We start from the raw sequence: 16,386 nt of genomic DNA, 5'->3' as shown, positions 1-16,386 counted from the left end.
ATAATATAACGGCAAGAAGAACATGACTAAATTATCTACAGAAATATAAGGTAACCAGTATGAACTCTTTTGATTTTTCTGCTCCAGTGAAGAAGTAACTTTTTACTTTCACCAGAAAAATTACTCTAGAGTAGTACTATCCAACATAATATGATGTATGCCATCAAATAATTTTAAATTTTTTATTAGCCACACTAAAAAATGTAAAAGAAACAGATGAGATTAATTTTATGTTTTATTTAATCCAGTATATCAAAAATATTACCTGATAAATGGCACCAACAAACCAATATCAAACTTAATTATAGAATACTAAGCAGGGCACATGGTGGCTCAGTAGGTTAAGTGTCTGACTTGATTTCAGCTCAGGTCATGATCTCAGGGTTGTGAGATCGAGCCCCACTCCATGCTGGGAGTGGAGACTGCTTAAGAGAGGAGTCAGTAACATTTATTCTATGTGATGAAAGAGTAAAGTCGTTTGAATTAAAATGATGAACCGAGCAGGAAGATTACAGTTGCCATTATTATTATTTAGCAGAGGTAAAACAAATTAACCAAGGAAAGCAATTTTTCCCAATTTTCAGATTTTTAAAGTGGGTTCCATCTATTCATTCTTCATTCAAAATATTTTTGTTGATGATCTACAAATGAGGGTAAAATATAGTAAAAGACTAAAACTTACAATGGCCTTAATAAGATACGAGTTTATTTTTCTTTCATGATGACCAGTGGGGCAGCTCTGCTCTCTAAAGTCATTAAATCCTGCCTCACCATTTTCAGACATACTGTCAGCAACCCATATAACTGATGCATTTCAGCCCATCAGAAGGGAAAAACATGAAGACAAAGAGGATGCAATTATCATTTAGGCACTTTAAGCTGCAGTTGTACTTATTACTTATTCACTTACAAATGTAACAAAAATACAGCCAGATGAACACACACGGCTACCAATAAAACTGCCAAAAGAAGAAAAAAAAGGGATTTTCAAAGAAAAAGTATTATTCTGAAAGTGACCAATATGTGCTCTGTGAAGAGAAGAAAATCCCTAATAACATGAAGCTTATATTTTCTTATAAGTAGAGATAGATAGGGGTACCTGGGTGGCTCAGTCGGTTAAGCATCTACTTTTGACTCAGGTCAGGATCCCAGGGTCCCGGGATGGACCTGCTCAGCGGGGAGCCTGCTTCTCCCTCTCCTCCCTGCTCTTGTGCTCTCTTTCACTATCTCTGTTGCCAGCTCTGTCTCTCTCTCAAATAAACAAAATCTAAAAAAAATAATAATAATAAGTAGAGATAGATAATATAGAAATAAAACACTAGAGATAGGAGCAAATTGCTTTTCACATAATCTGGACTGGGACAGTAATACTGAGAAGGAACAAGATGTGGTGGGAATCTCAAGAAACAAACAAACAAAAATTCTAGTAGAGCAAACAGCAGGACAAAAAGCCTGTCAGAAGTATGCTTAAGGAGGCAAGAATATACTTGACATGTTTGAAAAACAAAGAGCAGGTCACTGGGATGGACAAGCATTGTTGAGTTTTGAGAAAAAAGAGTAGCTTTGAATAGAATCACACTGGGGAGACAATTTCTGTGATACAGTTGTGAGGAGTTCTGTGGATCCTCTCCCCAGTGAAACAACCATTTAAAATATCTGGAAATTGTTTAAAGGGCATACAGCAAATAAACAAATATTTATTCAATAAAATCTATTATAAATCAGTAAAAACAGTGTCTCACTGTTGAAACAACTTACCCTCTCTTTTCTCTCTCTCTCCCCTGCCCCAAGTTCAGACTAATAGAAATTCCACTCCAAAAAAGAGAAACCAAGAAAACACAGGATCCCTTCCCTACCTGGTTCTAGTCGAGGGCGACAGTATCACTGTAAGAAATACCCTAGCCTGGGTCCATGTTTTAGAGAATCTATTTCAAGCAAGAACGTCTGAGAGAACTTGGGCTCTCTTTCTCCTCTCAGAACTCATAAGGCAGAAGCTCTAACCCAGGTGCAATAGGTAGAGAATACTGGAACCCTGATAGCCCTTGACCTCAGAAAGTGATAAACACTTAAAAGGAGAAGGGTAGCTCTAAGAGAGTAGAAAGCTAAACTGTAAATCAATTTGAGGTTTACCAGAGAGAACCAGGAGAAGACAGCTACGAAGAGCCCTTCTGAGATCTGAACAAACTCCAGAAACTGCCTCAAAGATTACTTTTGTAAAGAGCCCGGTTTTAAAAGATCACACTGTGGAGCAACTTATTTCCCAGGGAATTGTTGAAAACAATAGTCAGCTGAAAATTAGTGAAAGCTAATAATAGGTGTGATATCAAAGGAGTTCGGAATAGCTTAGTAAAGAAATCAGAAACAGAGAAACTCAAAGAGAGCCCTGCTAAAATCACTGTCATTCCAAGGGTGACTGCACCTGTCTAAAGGTTTGCCCTCTAAGGAGCAATATCAGAGGCTACCCAGAGCAGGGGAAATAAAGTTTACTAAAATAGTCTAGCCAAGTTATTAAACTAATAAACAAGTCCTGGGTAAGGACATCGATCAAGGGTGGTTACAATATACTATTTAAAATGTCCAGTTTTCAACAAAAAATTATGAGACAAGCAAAGAAAAACAAAAGTATAAGCAAAGAGTAGGCCTTTGGTACTACCTTTGAAAGGGCTCAAATCACAGACATAAACAAACACTTCAAGGCAACTATTATAAATATGTTCAAAGGAAATAAGCCTCAAATAAGTATAGAAAGGTATAAAGGCAAGGTTTTTTTCTAATAGAAATTATCAATAAAGACACAGAAATTATAAAACAGAACCAAATGAAAATTCTGTAGTTGAAAAGTATAGTAAGTGAAATGAAAATTTTGCTAGAGTAGTGCAACAATAGATTTGAATTGGAAGAAGAAAAAAATCAGAAAACTTGAAGAGATTTATAAAGATTATGCTGATAAACAGAAAATAATGAAGACAAATGAACAAACCCACAAAAAATGCAGGATACAATTAACTCCACCATCATATGAATAATGGGACTTACCAGAGAAGAGGAGAGAGAGAAAAGAGACAGAAAAACATATTAGAAGTGTTAAAACACTCTGAAATCTGATGAAAAAAACTGTAAGTAAAATAAACACATAAAAAACACATCCAGACACATCATAGCAAAATAGTTGAAATCCAGGGGCACCTGGGTGGCTCAGTTGGTTAAGTGTCTGCCTTTAGCTCAGGGTCCTGGGATCGAGCCCTGCTTCATGCTTCTCCCTCTCACTCTCTGTGTGCTCTCCCTCTCTCTCTCAAATAAGTAAATAAAATCTATAGAAAAAATGTTTGAAATCCAAAATCAAAGGGAATATCCTGAAAACAGCAGAAGAAAAAGGCGTAGTCATGCACAAGGGAACCCAAATAAGATTAATGGCAGACTTCTCACAAGAAACAACAGAGGTCAGCAGGCAGTAGTATGACATAGTCAAAATACTAAAAAGTGGGGGGAAAACCTTTCAACCAAGAATTTTATATTCATCAAAACCATCTTTTGAAACTGAAAGTGAGAAGAGGTAACATCTCTAAAATGGTGACATATTCCTGACTTTGCTCTCCCACATAAGAACGACTAACAACCATTCATGGACAGAACACCATTGAGAGAATCCTAGAACATAGAAGTAAGGCTGAAGCACACCCCCCAATGCACCACAGAGACCAAGACATTATGTAGTAAAAGGATAAAAGGAGTGGCTACATGTGAACAGCAATCCTCCTCCTTCAGGCCAGTGCAGCACCACACTGAGAGGTCTCCCCTGAGCCTATAGCTCTTCCAGAGGGAAAAGAGAATCCAGGGGTGATATCCAGCTCCTGCAGTGTTGTGGGTCATTTTGTGGAAGCCCCTACTCTGGTCTCACCCTATGGGGATTATAGAGGAATCTGTGGTACTCAACTACTGGGAATCCGATTGTGACAAAGCAGGGTGGGACCAGCACTGGGATCGCAGCAGACTGAATTCCTGCCTGCAGAGCTCACGCAGTAGTCCCAAACAGTGTTTCTGTTCATTTGCAGAATCAAATCAATGGCACAATATGATCAAGGAACTCGGCAGGCTACAGGGTCTGCCTGATTCACACAGCCAAACAAAGAGATTTGCTGGCCCTGGAGCCTGATATGTCGCTGCCCAGGAGCTAAGTCATACCCCTACCACTTTAAAGCCTGGCTCCTGGCATCATTTGACAGGAAGGTAACACCAGCAGTACTCACACTAAGAGGAAGGTGGGAGAGGTGATCACCCCCAAAGCAAATTTAGCACCTGGTTTAGAGGGTTTCCCCTGCTTTGCCCAGTCAAGGGAGTTAAGTCATAGCTTCACCACTGCTCACTATAGCTCCTGGTCCCTCCCACTGGAAGAGCCTGTTTAGGAAAACTTGGGAGTTGTCTAAAGTGGTCCATCCCCAGGAGAGCTGAGTCATAGCCCCACCTGCTGCAGAGCATGATCCCTGGTTCCGTCTGACAGAAAGGGCTGGTGAGAATACCCAGAAGCTGCTGTGTGACCCAGCAAAAACAACTGGCAGGCAGGTAGAGCTGATTGCCCCCAGAGGAAAGCCAGTGGTCCTGCTCAGCCAGGAATCTTGCATCCTGGGGCAGTTTGAGTCAAGGCCACAAACAAAGAGCCTTACTGGCCTTGGAACTGCTTCTCTCACTGCACCTAGGCAAGGAAACTAATTTGTATTCATTGCTGAATATTGGCTTCAGCCTGCCCAACCTGAGAATCTTACCAGAGCACACAAGAAATTCTGTAGCCCATCCAATAGCTCTGCTCATTGTGGCATTTGAACGGAGAGCACAGCCCATGGCTTTCCCTGTCTGCAGAGCAAAACTTGTGGCCCCACGTGACTAGGATATTCAGTCACACAAATAATGAGATGTGCAAGCCCTGATTTCTGTGCTACTGTCCTGCTAGGGCAAAGAAACTCATTCAAAGCTTCATCTACTAAAGTATACTTTAGTATACTTTGGAGTGTACTACCGAATCCCAACCATCCAATAAATCTAACCAGAGGCTGATCCAGGCAACCACAGAGCTCACACTACAATCTCACCTAGGCAAGCCAAGTGAGAAAACACGCCAGCAGTCCTATCTAGCTCTTCTCAGCCAGTGGTACACCCTCAGAGATGAAACAGCTGCCCCACCAAAAATAGACCCTAATAGCAGGCACCACCTGCCCAAGGACATTATCAGCAGACATATCCGGATACCCAAACTGAGCTGTCTGGAGAAATATCTCTGTCAAAGTGAACCTATAAAGTCTGGAAAAGGAGACTGTTTAACCAAATGTGCAGATACCAATGTAATGAAAGATGACAAAAATTAAGTAAATATAACACGGAAACTAATAAAGCTCCAATAACTGGCCCTAAAGAAATTGAGATCTATGAACTATCAGACAAACAATTTAGCTCTTAAAGGGCCTACATGCAGACTCACCCATCCAGGGCCCAAAGCAGAAGTAGTCCTTTAAAAACTACCCAGACTTTTGGTGAAGGACTCATTTCCTAATTCTAAAGCATTGGTGTGGGGGGCAGAGACCTACTAGATTATCCTACAGAATCAGAGGAGTGGGTGACATCTTCCTGCTCTTCCCTTGTCTTGCTAAACCTGGAAGGTATCATCTTCTCCCCCCTCTCCTATGGGTGTCACAATTACGCTCTAGCTAATGGGCACTTTCCTGCCTTGCCAAAGCCAGTAGATGACATCTTTGTTTCCCCCTTTCTTTTCTTCTTCCTTCTTCCTTCTCATTCTTCCTTTCTATTTCTTTCTTTTTTTGGTAGATGCCATCTTTGCACTTTCCCTCTACTGCCTTCCAGAACACCAGTATATTCCAGAGGGGAGCTTCTACACATATCTGGTGCCCCAGTTTTTATATCAGTGACCTGGTTTTTATAGCTTCCTTTAATCACCTGGTTATGGAGACAAAGGGGCACTTGAGTTCTTGGGTCCCATAGGACTGTAACAATTGGCGAGAACGTTCTTGGCAGACTACAAAACCCAGAGCACTAAACAGCAAATTGAAACACACTGCCCATCTTTCTGAAAAAGAGGCCATTTCCTTCCCTAGGAGATTTGGCCTAAGTGGCAGGTTTCTGGTTTGGCACAATTATAAGAACCTATGGAAGTGTTCTCAGAGAACTAAGGCCAGTGCATATAATCTTTGCACTCTCCCTCTGCTTCAGTCCAGCTAGTTAAGTATCATCCTGAAAGGTATTTATACCCTTTTCTGGTACCCAGATTTTTGTAGCTGTTGTCAGGGGACAGCTCTATATTGACTGGCTCTGGTAACCAGTAAGGCTTATACTCCTCATGGGTCCCACAGGAATGTAACTAACAGAGACAAAGTTCTTAGACAGCTACCATGCCCAGGTCATAGCACAAAGCAACAGATACAGATACAGGAACTCAATCTTTCTGTTAAAGAGACCTATTAGCTTCAGACTATAGCTTCACCCTGAGGGGTAAACGTACATCTGAGGACTAACTATAAACATTTCCTGAAACCTTGGAGGGTGGGCACTAATTTAACACCCTCTCCCTCCACCATGTTCTCCGAGAGCACTGCCATCTCTCAAAGAAATTCCTTGTACAAGTCTCTTACCTGATAGTACCCTGGTTTTTATGGCTGCTGCCCAGGCTGGGGTGGGGGGGTTTGGGGGGGAGGAGGAGCTTGTGTTTCTGGGTCGCACAGGACTGTAACAATCAGAGAGACAGTTCTTGGCAGATTACCACCCACAGGACACTACACAGACAATAGACAGAAACACATCCCCAGACTTTCTGTGAAAGAAACCTACTTGCTAGTCTTGGAATTTCAGACATAGGGGCAGACTACAGGCTTGGCATACATCTAAACGTCATGGAAGTACTCTTAGGGAATATAGGCTGGGGTATGCCATCTTTGCGTTTTCCCTCTGACTCACTACAACTCACAGGTATTTCCCAGAAAGGAGCTTATACACTCATTTGGAGCCAATATTATTGCCAATGCTACCCAGGGGACATATCCAGATCACCTGGCTCAAGGACCCAATAGGGTTTTATGATTGCAGCCCTACAGGACAGTATGTATTTGCACTCTAAAAGCTACGACTTCAGGGTCTGGCTTCCAATCAACCTGAATCTAGGTATTGGATGAAATCCTCCCTTTTGAGGCTCGGACTGGTCTTGGCACATTTTCAATTACAGGGAGCTAATAAAAATAAAATAGGCTCTTTGGACAATCACAAAGGTTTGAAAGACAACCAAGAGCTAGGGCAGCATTGGAAAATAAGGTTCATCTCCCAGGTGAGACCAATCCTTCAAGAATAAGAGAGTTAGCTATTTCATATAATATATAGAAAGCAACACAGAGAGTCAAGCAAAAGGCAGAAACAGAGGAATACATTCCAAATAAAAGAATAAGATAAAACCCCAGTGTGGGGGTCAGGGGAGGAAACTTTAATAAAATGGAGATAAGTAATTTACCTAATGGAGTTCGAAAATTTGTCACAAAGATGCTCATTAAACTCAGGAGTAAAATGATTAACACAGTGAGAACTTCAACAAACAGAGAGAATATGTAAGAACATTCCAATCAGAAGAAATCAATAACTACACTGAAAAGTACACTAGAGGGATTCCATAACAGACTAAAAGAAGCAGAAGAAAGGATCGATGAACTCAAACACAGGGCAGAGGATCTCATCCAATCAGAGAAGCAAAAAGAAAGAAAATGAAAAAAAGTAAATACAGATTAATGAATATATGGGACAATGTCAAGCAGACAAACATTTGTATTATAGAAATCTCACAAGAAGGGCGAAAGTAAGGGGTGAAATGATATTTGAAGAAATAATGGTTGAAATTTGCCTAATCTGGAGAAAGAAACAAATATCCAGATCCAGGACCCACAGAGATTTCCAACTAAGATGAAATCAGAGACCTACACCAAGACACATTATAATAAAACTGTCAAGGTTAAAAACAAGAAGAGAATTTTAAAAGCAGCAAAAGAGAAACAACCTGGCATGTATAAAGGAGGCCTCATAACACTATCAGCAGATTTTTCAGCAGAAACTTTACAAGCCAGAAGGAGAGGTATAATATATTCAAAGTGCTAAAAGCAGAAAATTCTCAACCACAATACTCTACCCAGCAGCACGTATCATTCAGAATTAGAAGAGAAATAGAGAATTTCCTAGAGAAGCAAAGACTAAAGGAGTCTATCACCACTAAACTTGCCTTACAAAAAATTTTAAAGGTACTTCTTTAAGCTGAAAAGAAAGGACATTAATTAACAACAATAAAACAACAAAAACATAAAAGGACAGTTCTCAGTGTCGAAGGTAGATATATAGTAAAGGTAGGAGATTGATCACTTATACAGCTAGTATGAAGGTTAAAAGATAAAAGAAGTAAAAATAATGGTCACTATATTAATTAGTTAAGGAATGAACAAGATAAAAATGCAAAATGTGACAACAAAAACAAAGTGTTGGGGGGAGGGTAAAATGTAGGGATTTAAAATGCTTTGAAATTTAAGTTATCAACTTATAATAAGTTATTATAAGTTGTTATATTTAAGCCTCATGGTAACCACCAAGCAAATACCTATAGTAGATAAACAAAAGATAATGAGAAAGAAATCTAAGCATATCACAAAAGAAAGTCATCACACGACAAAGAGAGCAAGAGAAGAAGAAACAGAACTACAAAACAAAATAAAAAAAACTAAAACAATTAACAAAATGTCAGTAAGTACATAACTATCAATAATCAATTTAAATGCAAATGCATTAAATTCTCCAAAAGACATAGAATGGTCTTTAAAAAAAAAAAAAAAGGCCATTCTGCTAATCTATATGCCGCCTACAAGAGATCCATTTCAGATGATGCAAGATTGAAAGTAAGGGCATGAAAAAGATATTCTATGCAAATGAAAACCAGGAGAAAGCTGGGGAAACTATATTTATATCAGACAAAAGAGATTTTGTTTGCTTGTTGTTGTTGTTTTTCAAAAGAGACTTTAAAACAAACGCTGTAGTGAGACATAAAGAAGGGCATTCCATAGTGATAAAGAAGTCAATCCAACAAGAGGATATATCATGTGTAAACATTTATATACCCAACATAAGATAATCTAAACATAAAACACATATTAACAGACCTAAAGGGAGACATAGTGAAACAACGATAGTAGGGGACTTTAAAACCTCAGTTACATCAACAGATAAATCATCCAGATAGAAAATCAATAAGAAAGCATCAATCTTAAATAAAATGTTAGGCCAGATGAACAGATGTATACAGAACATTTCATCCAAAAGAAATTCAATACACATTTTTCTTAAATGCACATAGAATATTTTCCAGAATAGATCAGATATTAGGCCACCAAAGGAGTCACAACAAATTTGAAAGATTGAAATCATATCAATTATCTTTTCCAACTACAATGGCATAAAACTAGAAATAAACTATAAAAAGAAAACTGGGAAATTCACAAATATGTGGACACTAAACAACATGCTGTTGAACAATGAGTCAATGCAGAAATAAAAAAATAAGATAAAAATATCTGGAGACAAAATAAAACGGAAATACGATATACTAATACTTATGGGATAGAGCAAAAGCAGTTCTAAGAAAGAAGTTCATAACAATAAATGCCTACCTCAGAAAACAAGAAAAATCTCAAATAAACTAACCATACATCTCAAAGAACTAGAAAAATAAGTACAAATGAATCCCAAATAGAAGGAAGGAAATAACAAAGATCAAAGTAGAAATAAATGAAATACGGACTAAAAGCACAATAGAAAGGATCAATGAAACCAAGAGCTATCTCTCTGGAGAGATGAACAAAACTGACAAAACTTTAGGTAGACTCATTAAGAAAAAAAGTCTCATCAAATAAAATGAGAAATGAAAGAGGAGATGTTACAAATGATACTACAGATATACTAAAAATTGTGAGACTGTTATAAACAGTTAAAGGCTAACAAATAGGTAAACCAAAAAGAAATGGATACATTCAAAGAAACATACAACTGTCCATGGCTGAATCCTGAAGAAACAGAAAATCTGAACAGCCCAATTACTAGTAGGTAGAATGAATCAGTAATTTTAAAGCTCCCTACAAACAAAGGTCAGGACCAGATGGCTTCACTGGCAACTTCTGCCAAACATTTAAAGTAGAATTAATACCAATCCATCTCGAACTCTTCCAAAAAATAGAAGAAAAAACACTTCCAAACTCTATTTACAAATAAGGCCAGCATTATCCTGATATCAACACCAGACAAGGACATCACAAGAAAAAAAAAATTATAGGCCAATATCCCAAATCCTCAACAAATTATTAGCGAACTGAATTCAACAATACGTTAAGAGTATTGTACACCACAATGAAGTGGGATGTATTCCAGGGTTGTAAAGATAGTTTAACATTTGCAATCAATCAACATGATATACCACATTAACAAAACAAAGGCTAAAATTCATATGATCATTTCAATAGATACAGGACAAAAAAGCATTTCACAAAACTCAATATCCATTTATGATAAAATTTCTCAATAGAGTGTGTAAAAAGGAAATATATCTCATTACAACAAGGGCCAGATATGACAAGCCTACAGCTAACATCATATTCAATGTTGAAAAGCTGAGAGCTTTTCCTCTAAGATCGGGAACATGACAAAGACTCCCACTCTTGCCACTTTCATTCAAGAGAGTATTGGAAGGCTTACCCAGAGCAGTTAGGCAAGAAAAAGACACAAAAAGGTATTCGAACTGGAAAGGAGGAAGTAAAACTGTCACTGTTTGTATATGGCATTATATTAGAAAGCCCTAAAGACTCCATCAAAAAACTATCTCAACTAATAAATGAATTCAGTAAAGTTACAAGATACAAGACCCACATACAAAAATCTGTTGTTTCAATACAATAATAACAAACTATCAGAAAGCAAAATCAAGACAACAATCCTACTTACAATCACATCAGAAAAAATAAAATAGGCATAAGCTTAATCAAGAAGGGGAAAACCAGCACACTAAAAGTATAAGACATTAATGAAAGAAAATGTAAAATACTCAAAGAAATGGAAAGATACTCTGTGCTCTTGGAGTAGAATGATTAATATTGTTAAAATGTCCATACCACCCAAAACAATCTATATATTCAATGCAATCCCTATCAAAATATCAATGTCAGAACTAGAAGAAACAATTCTAAAGTTTGGGTGAAACTACAAAAGACCCCAAATAGCCAAAGCAATCTTGAGAGAGAACAAAGCTGGAGGCATCATGATCCCTGATTTCAAACTATATTATAGAGCTATAGTGATCAAAACAGTATGATATTGACATTAAATAGACACATAGGTTGATGGAACAGAATAGAGATCCCAAAAATAATCTCAGCGTATATGATACTTTATGACAAAGTAGCCAAGAATATACAATGGGGGAAGAAACAGTATCCCCAATAAATGCTAGGAAAACTGAACAGCGACATGGAAAAGAATGAAATTGGACCACTATTTCATACCATATGTAAAAATTAACTCAAAATGGAGTAAAGACTTGAATATAAGACCTGAAACCATAAAATTCCTAGAAGAAAACAAGTGGCCATCTCCTTGACATGGGTCTTGGTTAATAATATGCTAATGGTGGTGCCAAATTCATTTACAACTCCAGTTTAAAAGTTAAAAAGACAAACATAGTAAAAGTAACCATACTGCAAAATTATTATTAGCTGCACAATTTAAATACACATAAATTGTAACATCAATAATATAAATGTGAGGGAGAGGAAAATTAAAAGTATAAAGCTCAGGAATTCTATTGAGGTTAAGTTGTTATTAGTTTAAAACAAGATGTTATAATTTTAAGATATCTTATGTACGCTTCATGGTAACTACAAGGGAAATAACTGTAGTAACCATAATAGAGAACATGATAAAGAAATCAGATCACACTGACATGAAAAGACACCAAAACCCAAAAAAGACGAAAAGTAAGAAACAAGGAACAATGGATTTATAAAACAACAAAACGGCAGTAGTAAGTCCTTATCAATAATTACTTTAACATAACTGGATTAAATCTTGCAATCAAAAGATATAGAATGGCTAAAAACAAGATCTAACAATATGCTGCCTACAAGAGACTCACTTCAGCCTTAAACACATACATATCCTGAGAGAAAAGATATTTCAAGCAAATGGTAACAACAAAAAAGGGTAACTATACCTATATCAGACAAAATAGTCTTTAATCTAAAAATGGTATAAAAAGACAAATAAGGTCATTATATAATGATAAAGGAATCAATACATAAAAAAGTTATGTCAATTTTAAACATTGCCCCAAACTGAAGCACCTAAATACATAAAGCAAAAACAAATGGAGTTTAAAAAAGAGATAAACAGCATTACGATAGTAGTTGGTGACTTTAATACTCCACTCTCAACAATGGATAGATCAATTCAAATAGAGAATCAGTAAGGAAACTGGATTTGAACAACATTAGAGACTAAATGGACTTAACAGACAAATACAGAATATTCTATTTGACAACAGTTGAATACACATTCGTCTCTCGTGCACAAAAAACATTTTCAGGATAGATCATATGTTACACCACAGAACAAGTCTTAGTAACTTCAAGAAGACTGAAATCATACCAAGGAGCTACTTTCACCACAATGGTATAACCAGAAATCAGTAACAAAAGGACAAGTAGAAAATTTGTAAGTATATGGAAATTAAATAGCACTCTCCCAAACAACCAATGGTTTGAAGAAAAAGTTAAAGGGAAAATTTTAAAGTATCTTATGATAAATCAAAATGGAAACACAACATACCAAAACTTATGGGATGCAGCAAAAGCAATACTAAGAGGGTAGCTAACAGTAATGAATGCCTATATTAAGAAGCAAGAAAGTCTCTAATAAATTACCTAACTCTACATCTTAAGGAACTACAAAAGAACAGCAAACTGAACACATAGTTAACAGAAGGGTAAAAATAATAAAGATTAGAACAGAAATAAAAGAAATAGAGAACAGGAAAACAATAGAAAAGATAACCAAACTCAGAGTTGGTTACTTGAAAAGGTAAATAAAATTGACAAATCTCTAGCTAGAAAAAAACAAGGAAAAAAAGAGAGAGGACCCAAATCAACAAAAGTATAAATGTAAAAAAGGACATTAAAACTGATACCACAGAAATACTAAAAGGGTTATAAGAGACTACATGAATAACTATTTGCCAACTAGGTGGATAACCTGGAAGAAATGGAGAAATTCTTAGATATCTACAAACTACCAAGACTCAATCAGGAAGATATAGAAAGTCTGAATAGATGAATCACTAATAACAAGATATAATCAGTAATCAAAAATCTCCCAAAGAAGAAAAGACCACAACCAGATGTCTTCCTTGGTGAATTTTATCAAACATTTAAAGAAAGAATCAACAACAATTCTTCTCAAACAGAGACTAACTGGAATCTATAGAAAAAAATGAAGGGAACTAGAAATGTGATAAATAGCACTGTTATTATAACAAATTCAATGAATATATACTTGCTGTTCTTTCTTCACTTAGCTCCTTTAAAGTACAACACATTTTATAAATTGATAGTTATAATAATGTACTGTTGGGTTTGTAACATACATAGATATAAAATAGCATGAAAAAGAAAAAGAAATATATATAAATAACATTTTATATCTCACTAGACAAGTCTGTATATATCTGAAGTAATTAAATAAAGGTATATATTTTAAGCCCAGGAGGGCAGAAAAACAATAACTAAATATCTACAATTAAAACATCATTAAAGGAATGGGGAAGAAAAACAGTAACTAAATACATACAATTAAAACATCATTAAAGGAATTAAATGTTACCCTATAAAATATTCACTTAATGCAAAAAAGTAGTAATGCAGGGGGAGAAGAACAAAAAGACATAAGATGTATCTGTGAACACTGTTAATATTTAGGTTTATTTCAAATCATCTTATGTTCTTGATATTTTATTTTTTTGTTATTGATATTTTAAATTATTAAATATGCATACCCATTTTACATATAATTTTAATTTTTAATATATATTCTTTTTTAAAACCACTCATGGCATAACATAATATGACTAGCAAGAAAAGCTATAGCTCCCAGCTTCTCCCAGGCGAAGTTCACATTGCCCAGTGTTCTCAAGTTTTCAGATGGGACTCTCCAAAGGACTGACTTCTGTTTTGCCTGTCTAGGAGTCTAGCCACCTGGAGGAGAACGGAAGCAGTGGCTTGGGCTGGTAAGTTCCTTAATTTCATCTCCCTAGCTCAGCACAAAGTAAGCAGAGGGAAACCACAGTTGCCTACAATGCCACAACTTTTCTTGGGGCTGCCCAAAGAACTGGTTTCTGACTTGCCTATATTCAAGTGCTGACAAGATCTGGCATCACCTTGCTGCCTGGGGACTGTGAGAACAGACAAAGATTTGGGTTGGCAGTCAGCATATGTCCCCTGTTGCATGTCTACACAAAGCAAGTAAACAAAATCTTTAGCTCTCAGCTTCTCTGGAGAGGGAAAGTGTTGGACATCTAATGACAGAACTTTTCTGAAGTTGTCTGAGGAACTGGCTTCAGTTGCACTTGTTTCAGTACACTAATGGGACCGAGCATACCCTAGACACCTAGGGGAATACAGAGAACACAGAAAGCAGGCTGAATTATTATGAAGCTTTGAGAGGCCACCAGAAACTCTGCCAGGCTGATTGATGGAGGTACTCTTCCGTATGAGGCTACTCCATAATAACAGGGAGATGTGCCTGCTTCGTCAAAAGTGCAGAAAGCAACACACAGTCAAGGAAAATGAAGAATCAGGTAAAGATGCTTCAAACAAAGGAAAAAGATAAATCTCCAGAAACTGACCATAATGAAAAGAGTTATATAAACTACCTGATGCAGAATTCAAGATAAATGTCATAAAGATGTTCACTGAGGACAAAAGAACAATGCAGGAGCAGAATGAGAATTTTAACATAGAGATAGGAAAAAAAAGGAAAAAAAGCACCAAACATAAATCATGGAGCTCAAGAACACAAACACTGAACTGAAAAAAATTTACTAGAGTGGTTCAAAAATAGACTACATCCAGCAGAAGACAAGATCAGAAAACTCATTGAAAGTAATTTAGAAAGAGGAACAAAAACAAAAAGAATGAAAAAGAGTGAAGAAAGCTTCAGGGACAACGGAGTACTAATAAACAGACTAACAGATGCATTGCAGAGGTCCCAGACGAAGAAGAGAGAGATAACAGACCAGAAAGTGTGCTCAAAGAAATAATGGCTGAAAACTTCCTAAATCTAGGAAAGAAAATGGACATCTGGAGCCAAGATCCTAATTAGAATCAAAGAAGTAAAACTGCCCCTTTTCTCAGATGATATGATCTTAGATATAAAACATCCTAAAGACTCTTTAAAAAAAAGTCAGAATAAACACATTCAGTAAAGTTGCAGGATACAAAATCAACATAAAAAAATCAATGTTTCTACACACTAATGACAATGATTTCACTCATATGTGGAATATAAGAAACAAAACAAGCAGGGGCGCCTGGGTGGCACAGTCGTTAAGCGTCTGCCTTCGGCTCAGGGCGTGATCCCAGCCTTCTGGGATCAAGCCCCACATCAGGCTCCTCGGCTAGGAGCCTGCTTCTTCCTCTCCCACTCCCCCTGCTTGTGTTCCCTCTCTCGCTGGCTGTCTCTGTCAAATAAATAAAATAAAATCTTAAAAAAAAAAAAAACAAAACAAGCAAAGGGAGAATAAAAGAGGCAAAAAAAACCACAACAGACTCTTGAGCATCGAGAACGACTTGATGGTTACCAGAGGGGAGGTAGGTGGGGGGTGGGGGAAACAGGTGATGGGGGTGAAGGAGCGCACTTGCGGTGATGAGCACCGGTGACATACAGAAGCACTGAATCACTACACTATACACTAATGTTACACTGTGTTGACTAACTGGAATTAAAATGAAAACTTTAAAAATAAATACATAAAACGCAATAGGAAGTTAAAAATATCAATCCCACTGTGTCTTTCTGGCATCCCCGCCTACTTCTCACCTTCATCATGGTGCAGGTATGTGACGTTCAGCTCAGCTTCGGTGAGTGACGTGCCCTCAGAAGCTCGCTCGCATTTCCTAGCCATTCAGCCCCTCCATGCTCCCGGAACTCAGCAAGGCTCTAAGTTATGCACAGGCCTGTGGTCTCAAAGTAGTTCTCAGGGGCTTTAAACATCTGCATTTTTCTGAGGTGAACCCAGGTTTTCAGAAGACCACATTTCTAGGCATTTAA

The 16,386-nt window shown here is 37.2% G+C and overlaps 1 protein-coding gene across 2 annotated transcripts in view; it reads right to left on the bottom strand.

Annotated features, from left to right (window-relative positions):
- LRRIQ3 (leucine rich repeats and IQ motif containing 3) overlaps nucleotides 1–16,386 on the bottom strand; it is a 159,307-nt gene that overhangs the window by 89,575 nt on the left and 53,346 nt on the right. The gene's annotated exons all lie outside the window — the stretch shown is intronic.

Source organism: Ursus maritimus, unplaced genomic scaffold (assembly GCF_017311325.1).
Source record: "Ursus maritimus isolate PB19 unplaced genomic scaffold, ASM1731132v1 scaffold_12, whole genome shotgun sequence".
Classification (NCBI taxonomy): domain Eukaryota; kingdom Metazoa; phylum Chordata; class Mammalia; order Carnivora; family Ursidae; genus Ursus; species Ursus maritimus.
The sequence above is the reverse complement of the archived record's forward strand: the minus strand, read 5'-3'. Positions and strand labels throughout refer to the sequence as shown.